This window comes from Palaemon carinicauda, chromosome 35 (assembly GCF_036898095.1).
Source record: "Palaemon carinicauda isolate YSFRI2023 chromosome 35, ASM3689809v2, whole genome shotgun sequence".
Classification (NCBI taxonomy): Eukaryota; Metazoa; Arthropoda; class Malacostraca; order Decapoda; family Palaemonidae; genus Palaemon; species Palaemon carinicauda.
The window spans coordinates 71,125,907-71,141,472 of record NC_090759.1 but is presented as its reverse complement, the minus strand read 5'-3'; the positions used below and the strand labels follow the sequence as shown (position 1 = coordinate 71,141,472).

The window sequence follows — 15,566 nt, the reverse complement described above, 5'->3', positions numbered from 1 at the left end:
TTTGTAATTTTGTTCATTTGTAAATGCAGTAATAAAAGTTCAAATAACTCCGGGGAAGTAGTCTATAATTCGATCGATCGAAAATTAATTTTTGTATTTAAAAGATTACGTATAATTAAGCTGCTCTTACACTAATAATTACTTTATTGGGACTTACTGGTTCAGGCTATTAAAAATCTTAATGAATTAAAACATATGGGCAAATTTGTTCTTCAAAATATGCTGGAGATGGGAGGTTATGCTGTTTAAGCTGATGCAGTTTAATGCAGAAAAATATTTTTTAACTAAGTGAATTTGAGATTTTAGTGTGGAAACTGGAATAATAATGGGGCGTGACCTGAAAGTGTTTAAGGGAAGCGAGGTTAGACTTGTTCAATCTGTCGTTCAAACTTAGCACAGGAAAGTATAAGTTATCCTATTCGCGTTAATTGTTTAAAAGCTGCTTATGGAGTTAAATAATTGTGGACTTATGAGCCAGTATGTTTTATAAGCTGCTAATTGAGTCGAATAATTGTGGACTTGTGACTCGGGAAGACAGGTTTTCAGATTGCAAACTATAAGTTTGGCAAATTTTTGTAGATTTTGATACTGGAGTGACTAAATGCATACCCATGAACGCAAATGCAATTAAATTTTTGTTAGTGAAAGTACCTATACAGTTTAATTGAATGCATTGTCATTGTGATTAAGCGTTCACAATTGAGTTAGTCCAGAAATAACCAACGCTCATTTAATAACTCCAAAACATTAAGAATAATATACTGTGTTAAGATTTGAAGTTGAACAGTTGGTTAGACGTTGGAAACCCTCTCGACCCGTTTAGGCTATCGGGAACCATTGTAATGGTGGTGGTTAACAGGGTTAACCTTGGTGGTTAACTGGATTGAAATGTTAACATGACTTAAGGTTACGACTGGTCAGTACAACAGCATTTTATAAATTTACTTTAGGTTATGCTTACCTGTATTAACATTGTGGTAATAGAAAATTACGTTGACAACTTGGTTAAGAGGTTAGGCCTAATTAGAGAAGTTTCAGGTGACGAAAGGTGATTTTGAATAATTGAAAATTGAATGCTGAAGCCAGAGATAATTTTTTGTTTTTGTTTTTTAACTGAGGATTAGTTTAAAGCCCAACTTGATTAGATTTTTTGGAACAAAATTTAGGTGGGTGATTAGGATATGTTATTACTAACTTCATTGGGGACATGGTTTATTCCACGATTAGATTTTAGCTGGAGATATTACCTTGAACGAGAGAGTGCTGTAGTTCGTTGGCGCACACAGATAGCAAAGGGGCAGATGTCTAAATAATGGGAAACGAATGATTGAAGTTTTGTATGAGTTCACTTTGAATCTAGATTGTGAAAATGCTATTTGTACGTAAATCAATTTAAAACTGATGCTCATACTACAGGTCATGTGTTTGCCCTTTTAATGTTTACTTCATTCTATGAAAGTACATTGTCTTTAATTGCGTTCGAGCTTGGAGTAACTGAAAAGCCTAAGGTTGTAAAAGATGCTAGTTAGTTATTCTTCTACTTTAATTTTTTTGAGGGGCCTAGGTTTTTTAAACAGTTTGCAAAAAACAATTGGCCTTGTGACGAAGTTAATTTTATATATATGTAATAACCATTCTATTTGAGATGGTAAATGTTTGCATCCAGTAATAGCATTTAAATTAATGAGGCGCTCAATAATTTTTGATGGGCAAGGCCTACAAAGTTTTTATAATCTATGAACCAAAGTATCAAACGTGTAGAACATAACGTACTGGGATCGAAGTCAGTAAGTCGGTTGATTCATTATTCGATATTATAAACAGAATAAGGGGAAAAGTCGGTTCCTTTCGAACGCGGCTAGAATTTTGTGGTTAATAACGATCGTGAAGTTTTGCGAGCATATTAAATGTATTGGTGTTGTGGCAAAATTAGTAATTTAGTGTATGTTGCAGGATCGTGGTTACAGAAGACCAGTAGTGGAAGAAACTGACGTAATCTATTAATGGGCGGTTTTTATCCACCATGAAGATACCAGGTCTAAAGCTTTAGTACGTTGGCAAACTATTAAGATCGTACCCTGGTGGTCATGAAAAATCTATGGATGGTAAGGATTATAATGTAATGATTAAAAGAGACCCGACTAACCTTTTTGCTACAGGTAATACAAAGATTGTCATCTGTCAGCCATTATTAGTCATCAGCTCATAGAAAATTAAGGGTATTTTAAACATTGTTCGATAAAGCTTTATACATATTTCAGGAATAACTTGTTTCCTTGTAAAGGAAAATAAGAATTATTTGAAAATTGTTGTAGGCCTAAGTGTCATTAAGATAAGTCATGGAATAAAGTGCATAGGCTGTTTATAATTACTTTGAATTGCGTATTTATACTTTTAAGGAAATTAATCTTAAATACAAAATTTATGCAAGGCTTTGCGTGGTATTAAACTCTTAAATTAAAAAAAAAAATAAAGAAAGGAGTTTGAAGTATTTTTTTTTTTTCAGGATGATTGTCGTCTCGATGAGCTTAAATATTTATATCGACAGTAGCTCGCAGGAGACCAAAATCTCGTGGAAGGATAGTCTTTTGCATCGTATATTTGGGCTAATGAAAGAAGTCTGAATCCCATGAAATAATGGCTACAAACTAAATACAATTTGATCCAGGTAAATATATGATTTATTTGTCTTAATTGTAATAAGTTTTTAAATCGATTTAAGTTTATGAAATGGTAACTTTATTAATCTAGAAATTATACACAAAAAGCACTCAAGTCTTTGAAGGTAATGACGGTATGTTAAAGATTTATATACCAATAGAGAGAGAATGTGTTTCCTGTAAGGTTTTTTTAAACGTATGGGAAGAAATTTTCTTTCACATCGAAGTGACACGGCCATAAGTACCACCTCTCAAGAGGTAGAACATTGTGGGTTCTCGTGTAGAGTAGAGGCTTAACCAAATAGTACAAAATTCGTTGATGTTCCTCTAATTTTGTCAAGTGTTTCCAAAATACACGTTACCTAACTTGTAACTTATTAGCTCTGTAGAGTCTTGCATACATTCTTCTAAAATTGCTGCTCTAGGTGTGCTTATTCTGTTATATTGTCTAAGTTTAGCACCTGTTTTGTGGTGGTACTTGCTCCGGGAGGGTTTTACTGGTCCATCCTCATATCCCCGTCCAACGTTCAACTGCAATTTTGATTTCAAGCTCGTTGCCTTGCAGTCTTTTAAGCATTGCAGGAAACTTTATAGTATGTTAAATTTGGCTAAATTAGTTACATTAGACTCAAGAATGATTCAGAAATGACCCAAATACTTAATTTTTCGACGGCCTGGCTGTATCTTAATTTCTCGTTTCCTTATTTTTGAGATTTTCCTACTTCTATTTATCAGAACTGAGAAAAAAAAATTAAGTTCGATCTATATCTAGAATTCTGATTGAGTTCAGGCAATTTGTAAAAGAAATCATAAACCTGATACTTAAATTATTATAAGGTTTATATAGCATTCTCACCTTGAAAGGGTAGGCCTACAATTATCAGCTATTTAATTTGGGTGACATACCAGTACCAGTTATGGGTTGACTGTTGTAGGGTTGGTTAGTCAGGATCGACAACTAATAAATTTCCTAAAGGTTGAAACCCGAAGGATAGGGTTAGTGCTTCCAGTACACCAAATGTGGTGCTCTGCAGGCATTATTTGAGGGTCTTGGCAAAGTTTTTTGTGCCTCTTGAACCCTCTGTTCTCCAGTCCATGTTTTTTCGAACTTTGTCCTATGTGCAATATCTTTAACTACCATGTTTTGTGCAAAAAAAATCCATGGATCCAAATTTGACTTTATGGCTGTCAACCTTGATTGAGATGGTATTTCAAGATGGACAAATCTCGCACAAGAAAGGTCATTTGGCCTTGAATTTTCTCCCGATTTTACCGGAGATTAGAAGTTGGAGTTGTCTTGATTTTTCAAGACAGTAATTACCTTTCTATGAAACCATCGTAGTCGTTGAGATTATTACCTGCATTCCGTGACTAAGTACCACTCTGGTTTCTCTTATTAGTCATAACCAAACGTAGTGTGACAAGTTTAAATTAATTTCCATAATAAGATTATTGATATATGCCAAGGAGTTATAAATCTACCATTAAAGAACAAGGTGGAATGTCGAGTTCTGTTGCTTACACTTCACTAGTTATAATACTTCCCCTAAGTCTTCTTCCTTGTCAGTAATTCCAATATAAAAATTAATAGTAACTCAACATTCCCGCATTTTGTTCATTTTTTGTCAAATCTATTATGTATTTAAGTTTTTGATTACCTCACTGCCTTCAGTATTAGCAACTAGACTAACTATTGTTAACTATGAAGCCCAAATGTCCTAGGAATTACTTTTTCTGCACTAATTTCTTATAATTTTTATTGATATTAAGATGAATTTTTAAAGCCTGATGAGCAAACGTTAAATTATTTCTTAATATTAAGAAAAACTATTAACTAAAATTGATTTTACAATAATCGACCATTCCCCTATACAATTGCGTGAATCTTGTTTTACAATCTAGAGCACAATGGCTTGTTTTACAATCTAGAGCACAAAGGTTTTAAGGTGGAGAGAACATACTCAAATGATCAAGTTAGTTACTAAACATAGGATTTTCAATGGTATACCTTTAAAAATTTCGTTAAAAAAAGTTTTATAAACTCCATGTATATAAAAGTTCAATTAATTTAACGATTTGAAAAAAAAATCAAAAGTACTTAAAATTATTCAACTATACTCTTGTGGATAGGAGATTCAAGAAAACAAAATAAGCATAAAAGAAACAATAAAATAATTCAATTGAAATGTTCTTTTTTTACAAGTATGCACAGCTAAATAATGTACTATTTTGCAGGTACGCTTGCTGCAACTCTAATGATATGAAGAAGAACTGATAATTATCACTGATATGAAAAAAAAAAACCCACAACACTCAACAGATGAAATTCAGAAAAGGAGCTGCAGAATCGTCCTGTTCTAATGTGAGATATCTAAAAGTAATTAGTCTAAAACATTTATCTTGTCCCAATTATTTGTAGTTGTCTCCAGTAGCAGTGTCATCCTCCCCTTAGCAGCAGCAGCAGTAACTTCTCCTGATACACTTCCTCATGAGTAGTAACTTCTCTTAACCTTCTCCTCCAGCAGCTGTAACCTCCTCCTCCCATTACTCTTCCTCCTCCAACAGCTGTAACCTCCTCTCCTCATCAGGATGCCTGAAAACTTTAAATCAATCAGTCAATCATCTCCTCATACTTTTCCTCTTAACAGCAGTAATCTCCTCTCCTCATACTTTCTCTAACAACAACAATAACCTCCTCCTCCTCATATTTTTCCTCTTAACAGCAGTAATCTCCTCTCCTCATACTTACTCCTCCGACAACAATAACCTCCTCTCCTCATACTTTCTCCTCCGACAAATATAACCTCCTCTCCTCATACTCTCCCTCCTAACAGCAGTAATTTCCTCATACTCTTCCTTCTCCAACAGTAGTAAATTCCTCTCCTCATAAGTTTCCTCCTCCAACAGCAGTAACCTCCTCCTAATCATACTCTTGACTCCTCCAACAGCAGTAACCTCCTCTCCTCATACTGACTCCTCCAACAGCAGTAACCTCCTCTCCTCATACTCTTTCTCCTCCTCCAGCAGTAACCTCCTCTCCTCATACTCTTTCTCCTCCAACAGCAGTAACCTCCTCTCATACTCTACCGCCTCCAACAGCAGTAACCCCCTCTCCTCGTACTCTTCCTCATCCAACAGCAGTAACCCCCTCTCCTCGTACTCTTCCTCATCCAACAGCAGTAACCCCCTCTCCTCATACTCTTCCTCATCCAACAGCAGTAACCCCCTCTCCTCATACTCTTCCTCATCCAACAGCAGTAACCTCTTCTCCTCCTCCAACAGTAGTAACCTCCTCTCCTCATACTCTTCCTTCTCCAACAGCAGTAACCTCCTCTCCTTATTCTTTTCCTCCTCAAACAGTGATAACCACCTCTCCTCCTACTTTTTCTTTTCCAACAGTAGTAACCTCCTCTCCCCATACTCATCCTTCTCCAACAGCAGTAACCTCCTCCTCTTATACTCTTCAGGCCTCCAACAGCAGTAACCACCACCTCCTCATTCTTTTCCTCCTCCAACAGCAGTAACCTCCTCTCCTCATACTCTTTCTTCTCCTCCAGCAGTAACCTCCTCTCCTCATACTCTTTCTTCTCCTCCAGCAGTAACCTCCTCTCCTCATACTCTTTCTCCCCCAACTGCAGTAACCTCCGCTCATACTCTTCCGCCTCCAACAGCAGTAACCCCTTCTCCTCATACTCTTCCTTCTCCAACAGCAGTAACCTCCTCTTCTCATTCTTTTCCTCCTTCAACATTATTAACCTTCTCTCCTCGTACTCGTCCTTCTCCAACAGCAGTAACCACCTCTCCTCATACTCTTTCTCCTCCAACAGCAGTAACCTCCTCTCATACTCTACCGCCTCCAACAGCAGTAACCCCCTCTCCTCATACTCTTCCTCATCCAACAGCAGTAACCTCTTCTCCTCCTCCAACAGTAGTAACCTCCTCTCCTCATACTCTTCCTTCTCCAACAGCAGTAACCTCCTCTCCTCATTCTTTTCCTCCTCAAACAGTGATAACCACCTCTCCTCCTACTTTTTCTTCTCCAACAGTAGTAACCTCCTCTCCCCATACTCTCCTCCAACAGCAGTAACCACCACCTCCTCATTCTTTTCCTCCTCCAACAGCAGTAACCTCCTCTCCTCATACTCTTTCTTCTCCTCCAGCAGTAACCTCCTCTCCTCATACTCTTTCTCCCCCAACTGCAGTAACCTCCGCTCATACTCTCATACTCTTCCGCCTCCAACAGCAGTAACCCCTTCTCCTCATACTCTTCCTTCTCCAACAGCAGTAACCTCCTCTTCTCATTCTTTTCCTCCTTCAACATTATTAACCTTCTCTCCTCATACTCTTCCTTCTCCAACAGCAGTAACCTCCTTTCCTCATTCTTTTCCTCCTCAAAATGTGGTAACCACCTCTCCTCCTACTTTTTCTTCTCCAACAGCAGTAACCTCCTCTCCTCAAACTCTTCCTTCTCCAACAGCAGTAACCTCCTCTCCTTATACTCTACCTTCTCCAACAACAGTAACCTCCTCTCCTCATACTCTTCCTTCTCCAACAGCAGTAACCTCCTCTCCTCAAACTCTTCCTTCTCCAACAGCAGTAACCTCCTCTCCTCAAACTCTTCCTTCTCCAACAGCAGTAACCTCCTCTCCTTATACTCTACCTTCTCCAACAACAGTAACCTCCTCTCCTCATACTCTTCCTTCTCCAACAGCAGTAACCTCCTCTCCTCATACTCTTCCTTCTCCAACAGCAGTAACCTCCTCTTCTCATACTCTTCCTTCTCCAACAGCAGTAACCTCCTCTTCTCATACTCTTCCTCCTCCAACAGCAGTAACCACCTCTTCTCATACTCTGACTCCTCCAACAGCAGTAACCACCTCTTCTCATACTCTGACTCCTCCAACAGCAGTAACCACCTCTTCTCATACTCTGACTCCTCCAACAACAGTAACCTCCTCTCCTCATATTCTTCATCCTCCAATAGCAGTATTCTTCTCTCCTCTCTCATACTCTTCCTCCTCCAACAGCATAGCCTCCTTTCCTCATACTTTTCCTCCTCCAACAGCATAGCCTCCTTTCCTCATACTTTTCCTTATCCAACAGCAGTAACGTTCTCTCCTCGTAATCTTCAGCCCTCCAACAGCAGTAACTTCCTTTTCTTATACTCTTCAGGCCTCCAACAGCAGTAACCACCTCCTCCTTCATTCTTTTCCTCCTCCAACAGCAGTAACCACCTCCTCCTTCATTCTTTTCCTCCTCCAACAGCAGTAACCACCTCCTCCTTCATTCTTTTCCTCCTCCAACAGCAGTAACCTTCTCTCCTCATACTCCTCAGGCCTCCAACAGCAGTAACTTCCTCCTCTTACACTCTTCAGGCCTCCAACAGCAGTAACCTCCTCCTCCTTCATTCTTTTCCTCCAACAGCAGTAACCTTCTCTCCTCGTACTCTTCAGGCCTCCAACAGCAGTAACCTCCTCCTCATATACTCTTCAGGCCTCCAACAGCAGTAACCTCCTTCTCTTATGCTCTTCATGCCTTCAACAGCAGTAACCTCCTCCTCCTTCATTCTTTTCCTCCTCCAACAGCAGTAACCTTCTCTCCTCGTACTCTTCAGGCCTTCACCAGCAGTAACCTCCTCCTCTTATACTCTTAGGCCTCCAACAGCAGTAACCTCCTCCTCTTATACTCTTAGGCCTCCAACAGCAGTAACCTCCTCCTCTTATACTCTTAGGCCTCCAACAGCAGTAACCTCCTCTTCATTCTTTTCCTCCTCCAACAGCAGTAGCCGCCTCTCCTCGTACTCTTTCTTCTCCTCCAGCAGTAACCTCCTCCTACTCGTACTCTTTCTTCTCCTCCAGCAGTAACATCCTCTCCTCATACTCTCTCCCCCAACTGCAGTAACCTCCTCTCATGCTCTTCCGCCTCCAACAGCAGTAACCCCTTCTCCTTATACTCTTCCTTCTCCAACAGCAGTAACCTCCTCTTCTCATTCTTTTCCTCCTTCAACACTATTAATCTTCTCTCCTTGTACTTGGACTGCTCCAACAGCAGTAACCTCCTCTCCTCATAGTCTGACTCCTCCATCAGCAGTAACCTCCTCTCATCATACTCTTCAGGCCTCCAATAGCAGTAACCACCACCTCTTCATTCTTTCCTCCTCCAACAACAGTAACCACCTCTCCTTATTCTTTTCCTCATCAAACAGTGGTAACCATTTCTCCTCGTACTCTTCAGGCCTCCAACAGCAGTAACCCCCACCTCATATACTCCTCAGGCCTCCAACAGCAGTAACCACCTCCTCTTATGCTATTCAGACCTCCAACAACAGTAACCTCCTCCTCCTCCAACAGCAGTAACCTTCTCTCCTCGTACTCTTCAGGCCTTCACCAGCAGTAACCTCCTCCTCTTATACTCTCCAGGCCTCCAAAAGCAGTAACCTCCTCTTATACTCTTCAGGCCTCCAACAGCAGTAACCTCCTCCTCCTCATTCTTTTCCTCCTCCCACAGCAGTAGCCGCCTCTCCTCGTACACTTTCTTCTCCTTCAGCAGTAACCTCCTCTACTCGTACTCTTTCTTCTCCTCCAGCATTAACCTCCTCTCCTCATACTCTTTCTCCCCCAACTGCAGTAACTTCCTCTCATACTCTTCCGCCTCCAACAGTAGTAACCCCTTCTCCTCATACTCTTCCTTCTCCAACAGCAGTAACCTCGTCTTCTCATTATTTTCCTCCTTCAACACTATTAACCTTCTTTCCTCGTACTTGGACTGCTCCAACAGCAGTAACCTCCTCTCCTCATAGTCTGACTCCTCCAACAGCAGTAACCTCCTCTCATCATACTCTTCAGGCCTCCAATAGCAGTAACCGCCACCTCTTCATTCTTTCCTCCTCCAACAGCAGTTACCTCCTCTTCTCATACTCTGCATCCTCCAATAGCAGTAATCTTCTCTCTTTATATTCTAAATCCTCCAATAGCAGTAATCTCGTGTCCTCTCATACTCTTCCTCCTCCAACAGCATAGCCTCCTTTCCTCATACTTTTCCACCTCCAACAGCATAGCCTCCTTTCCTCATACTTTTCCACCTCCAACAGCATAGCCTCCTTTCCTCATAATTTTTCTTCTCCAACAACAGTAACCTCCTCTCCTCATTCTTTTCCTTCTCCAACAGCAGTAACCTCCTCTCCTCATTCTCATCCTTCTCTAACAACAGTAACCTCCTCTCCTCATACCCACCCTTCTCCAACAGCAGCAATCTCCTCTCCTTATTCTTTTCTTCCTTCAACAGTAGTAACCTCCTCTCCTCATACTCTTCCTTCCCCAACAGCAGTAACCTCCTGTCCTCATTTTTTCTTCCTCCAACAGAAGTAACCTCCTCCTCTCATACTCTTCCTCCAACAGAAGTAACCTCCTCCTCTCATACTCTTCCTCCTCCAACAGCAGTAACCTACTCTCCTCATGCTCTTCCTGCTCCTATAGCAGTAACCTACTCTCCTCATACTCTTCCTACTCCTATAGCAGTAACCCACTCTCCTCATACTCTTCCTCCTCGAACAGCAGTAACCTCCTCTCCTCATACTCTTTCTTCTCCTCCAGCAGTAACCTCCTCTCCTCATACTCTTTCTTCTCCTCCAGCAGTAACCTCCTTTCCTCATACTCTTTCTCCCCCAACTGCAGTAACCTCTGCATACTCTTCCATCTCCAACAGCAGTAACCTTCTCTCCTCATACTTTTCCTCCTCCAACAGCAGTAACCTTCTCTCCTCATACTCTTCCTCCTCCAACAACAGTAACCTTCTCTCCTCATACTCTTTCTCCTCCAACAACAGTAACCCCCTCCTCTCATACTCTGACTCCTCCAACAACAGTAACCACCTCCTCTCATACTCTTCCTCCTCCAACAACAGTAACCACCTCCTCTCATACTCTTCCTCCTCCAATAGCAGTAATCGTCGTCTCTTTATACTCTAAATCCTCCAACAGCAGTTATCTCGTCTCCTCTCATACTCTTCTTCCTCCAACAGCATAGCCTCCTTTCCTCATACTTTTCCTCCTCCAACAGCATAGCCTCCTTTCCTCATACTTTTCCTTCTCCAACAGCAGTAACCTTCTCTCCTCGTACTCTTCAGGCCTCCAACAGCAGTAACCACCTCCTCCTTCATTCTTTTCCTCCTCCAACAGCAGTAACCTCCTCTACTTGTACTCTTTCTTCTCCTGCAGCAGTAACATCCTCTCCTCATACTCTTTCTCCTCTAACATCAGTAACCTCCTCTCATATTCTTCCGCCTCCAACAGCAGTAACCGCCTCTCGTCATACTCTTCCTCATCCAGCAGCAGTAACCTCTTCTCCTTCTCCAACAGTAGTAACCTCCTCTCCCCATACTCTTCCTTTTCCAACAGCAGTAACCTCCTCTCCTCATACTCTTCCTTCTCCTCCAGCAGTAACCTCCTCTCCTCATACTCTTCCTTTTTCAACAGCAGTAACCTCCTCTCATACTCTTCCTTCTCTAACAGCAGTTACCTCCTCTTCTCATACTCATCCTCCAATAGAAGTAATCGTCTCTCCTTATCCTCTAAATCCCCCAACAGCAGTAATCTCATCTCATCTCATACTTTTCCTCCTCCAACAGCATAGCCTCCTTTCCTCATACTTTTCCACCTCCAACAGCATAGCCTCCTTTCCTCGTACTCTTCCTTCTCCAACAGCAATTACCTCCTCTTCTCATACTCTTCATCCTCCAATACCAGTAATCGTCTCTCCTTATACTCTAAATCCTCCAACAGCAGTAATCTCATCTCCTCTCATACTTTTCCTCCTCCAACAGTATAGCCTCCTTTCCTCATACATTTCCTTCTCCAACACCCGTAACCTTCTCTCCTCGTACTCTTCAGGCCTCCTACAGCAGTAACCACCTCCTCTTATACTCTTCAGGCCTCCAACAGCAGTAACCTCCTTCATTCTTTTCCTCCTCCAACAGCAGTAATCTCTCTTCGTACTCTTTCTTCTCCTCCAGCAGTAACCATCTCCTCTCTTACTCTTTCTCCTCCAACAGCAGTAACCTCTTTTCCTCCTCCATTTCCTCTTCCACCAGTAGTAACCTCCTCCTCCTCACTCTTCCTTCTCCAACAACAGTAACCTCCTCTCCTCATTCTTTTCCTCCTCCAACAGTGGTAACCACCTCTCCTCCTACTTTTCCTTCGCCAACAGTAATAACCTCCTTTCCCCATACTCTTCCTTCTCCAACAACAGTAACCTCCTCTCCTCATACTCTTCCTTTTCCAACAGCGGTAACCTCCTCTCCTCATAATATTCCTTCTTCAACACCGGTAACCTCCTCTCCTCAAACTCTTCCTTCTCCAACAGCGGTAACCTCCTCTCCTCATACTCTTCCTTCTCCAACAGCGGTAACCTCTTCTCCTCATACTCTTCCTTCTCCAAAAGCGGTAACCTCCTCTCCTCATACTCTTCCTTATCCAACAGTGGTAACCTCCTCTCCTTATACTCTTCCTCCTCCAACAGCAGTATCCTACTCTCCTCATACTCTTCCTCCTCCAACAGCAGTATCCTACTCTCCTCATGCTCTTCCTACTCCTATAGCAGTAACCTACTCTCCTCATACTCTTTCTCCTCGAACAGCAGTAACCTTCTCTCCTCATACTCTTCCTCCTCCAACAACGGTAACCTTCTCTCCTCATACTCTTCCTCCTCCAACAACAGTAACCTCCTCCTACAACAGTAACCTCCTCTCCTCATACTCTTCCTCCTCCAACAACAGAAACCTTCTCTCCTCATACTCTAACTCCTCCAACAACAGTAACCTTCTCTCCTCATACTCTTCCTCCTCCAACAACAGTAACCTTCTCTCCTCATACTCTTCCTCCTCCAACAACAGTAACCTTCTCTCCTCATACTCTTCCTCCTCCAACAACAGTAACCTTCTCTCCTCATACTCTTCCTCCTCCAACAACAGTAACCTTCTCTCCTCATACTCTTCTTCCTCCAACAACAGTAACCTCCTCCTCCTCCTCATACTCTTCCTCCTCCAACAACAGTAACCTCCTCCTCCTCATACTCTTCCTCCTCCAACAACAGTAACCTCCTCCTCTCATACTCTTCCTCCTCCAACAACAGTAACCTCCTCCTCTCATACTCTTCCTCCTTCAACAACAGTAACCACCTCCTCTCATACTCTTCCTCCTCCAACAACAGTAACCTCCTCCTCTCATACTCTTCCTCCTCCAACAACAGTAACCTCCTCCTCTCATACTCTTCCTCCTTCAACAACAGTAACCACCTCCTCTCATACTCTTCCTCCTCCAACAGCAGTAACCTTCTCTCCTCATACTCATTCTTCTCCAACAGCAGTAACCTCCCCTCCTCATTCTTTTCCTTCTCCAACAGCAGTAGCCTCCTCTCCTCATTCTTTTCCTTCTCCAACAGCAGTAACCTCCTCTCCTCATTCTTTTCCTTCTCAAACAGCAGTAACCTCCTCTCCTCATTCTTTTCCTTCTCCAATAGCAGTAATCTCCTCTCCTCATACTCTTTCTTCTCCAATAGCAGTAACCTTTTCTCCTCATACTCATCCTTCTCCAACAGCAGTAACCTCCTCTCCTCATTTTTTTCCTTCTTCAACAGTAGTAACCTCCTCTCCTCATACTCTTCCTTCCCCTACAGCAGTAACCTCCTGTCCTCATTTTTTCTTCCTCCAACATAAGTAACCACCTCCTCTCATACTCTTCCTCCTCCAACAGAAGTAACCTCCTCCTCTCATACTCTTCCTCCTCCAACAGATGTAACCACCTCCTCTCATACTCTTCCTCCTCTAACAGCAGTAACCTACTCTCCTCATGCTCGTCCTACTCCTATAGTAGTAACTTACTCTCCTCATACTCTTCCTCCTCGAACAGCAGTAACCTCCTCTCCGCATACTCTTCCTCCTCCAACAGCAATAACTTTCTCTCCTGTTGCTCTTAATCCTCCAACAAGACGTCACCTTCTACTTCTCCATAAGCAGGAACTTCCTGTCTTCATACTTATCTTCCTCCAGTAGCAATGTCCTCCTCTCTTCATACTCTTCCTCCTTCAGCAGCAATAACCTCTTTCCTTTTATTCTTCTTCCTTCAACAGCAGAAGAAACGTAATTCTTTGTACTCCTTCTCCAGCAGCAATACCTTGCTTTCTCTCCTCTTATCCCACCTCCTTTAGCAGCAGAAACTTTCTTTATTGCACCTCCTCGAATAGCAGTAATTTCGTCTCCTCCTCCAGCAGCAGTATTGCACTCTCCACCTATTCTTTCCAGTAGCAGTATTCTCCTTTCCTCTTGCTCCTCTTCCTTCAGCAGCAGCAACTTCCTCTCCTCCTCCAACAGCAGTATTATACTCTCTCCCTATTCCTTTTCTAGTAACAATTACCCCTCTACTTACTACTATTCCTTCAACAGCAGTAACTTTCTCTCCTATAGCAGCAGTATCCTCCTCTCCTCCAGCAGCAATAACTTCCGATCATCCTCCATAACCACTAACTTTCTACTCCTGTATTCCAGCAGCAGTATCCTCCAGTGCTCTACCACCAGCAGCAATAATCTCCTCTCCTCTTACCTCTCTCCCTCCAGCAACAATATCGTCCCCTTCACATCCTATACTCCTTTGATTTTCTCCTAGTAGCCATTGCCAAACTGTATAAGTTCAAATTAATTTACTGATATTCCAATAAGTTTCCACCATGGAATCAGTATGGTGCAGTATACTACTTGCACTTAATATTATTTTCGGTCTTTTTCCCTTTCAAAGCTTAATATATGCCTCTCATGTTAACTCGGCGTTCCCGTTCTGAATGATCTCAATGCTTTCAGTATCTTAACCATGAGGGCTGAAATTCCAAAAAAAATTTTTTTGTATTTTTTTTTCCACTTTTCTATTGGTCTTAAGTTAAAAAATATAAACCTGATGGGTACACTGTACTAAAGGCTTCTCTTACGAAACCATCAACTACAAATTGGGAGAATTTTAAACCTACACAGTATATAATGAAATGACCAAGCATTTGATATTGCATACCCTTTAAAAAATGTTCTTTAAATTATTAGAATATTTTAGATATTTCTAGACATTCATTTTCCAAAATTGTTTACATGAATAGTTGATGTGAGGTGTTAAAAGGTTAAAAATTATTAGGAATACAAATTGTTTTATATTTGGATATAGAAGGCGTAAATAATGTACTATTTTGCAGGAACACTTGCCACAACAAATCATGTGAAGATGAAGAGTTACAAGTTGCTGGATATGAAAAATACATGTTGACACCTCTTGTAGAAAAAGCGAAGACAGGCAAAGCAGTTGAGGAATTGAATTTGCAGCAGTAACTTCCTTCCGAATTCATTCATAGTACTCCTAGCAGCAGTAAACTGGCCTCATCCTTCAGCAGCAGTAGAGTGGCCTCGTCCTTCAGCGGCAGCAGTAGAGTGGCCTCGTCCTTCAGCGGCAGCAGTAGAGTGGCCTCGTCCTTCAGCGGCAGCAGTAGAGTGGCCTCGTCCTTCAGCGGCAGCAGTAGAGTGGCCTCGTCCTTCAGCGGCAGCAGTAGAGTGGCCTCGTCCTTCAGCGGCAGCAGTAGAGTGGCCTCGTCCTGCAGCGGCAGCAGTAAAGTGGCCTCGTCCTTCAGCAGTAGTAAACTGGCCTCGTCCTTCAGCAGCAGTAATCTGACTTCATTTTAGCCTCGTCCTTCAGCAGCAGTAAAGTGGCCTCGTCCTTCAGCGGCAGCAGTAAAGTGACCTCGTCCTTCAGCGGCAGTAGTAAACTGGCCTCGTCCTTCAGCAGCAGTAAACTGGCTTCAGAAGTAAACTGGCCTCGTCCTTCAGCAGCAGTAGTAAACTGACCTCGTCCTTCAGCAGCAGCAGTAGAGTGGCCTCGTC

General features: G+C 42.1%; 1 long non-coding RNA gene across 1 annotated transcript; it reads left to right on the top strand.

Annotated features, from left to right (window-relative positions):
- The first annotated feature begins 4,916 nt into the window (after positions 1-4,916).
- On the top strand, positions 4,917-14,984 carry LOC137627539 (uncharacterized). The gene is made up of 2 exons (XR_011041180.1): positions 4,917-5,022; positions 14,888-14,984. It is a non-coding gene; the product is annotated as an uncharacterized lncRNA (long non-coding RNA).
- Positions 14,985-15,566: the final 582 nt, after the last annotated feature.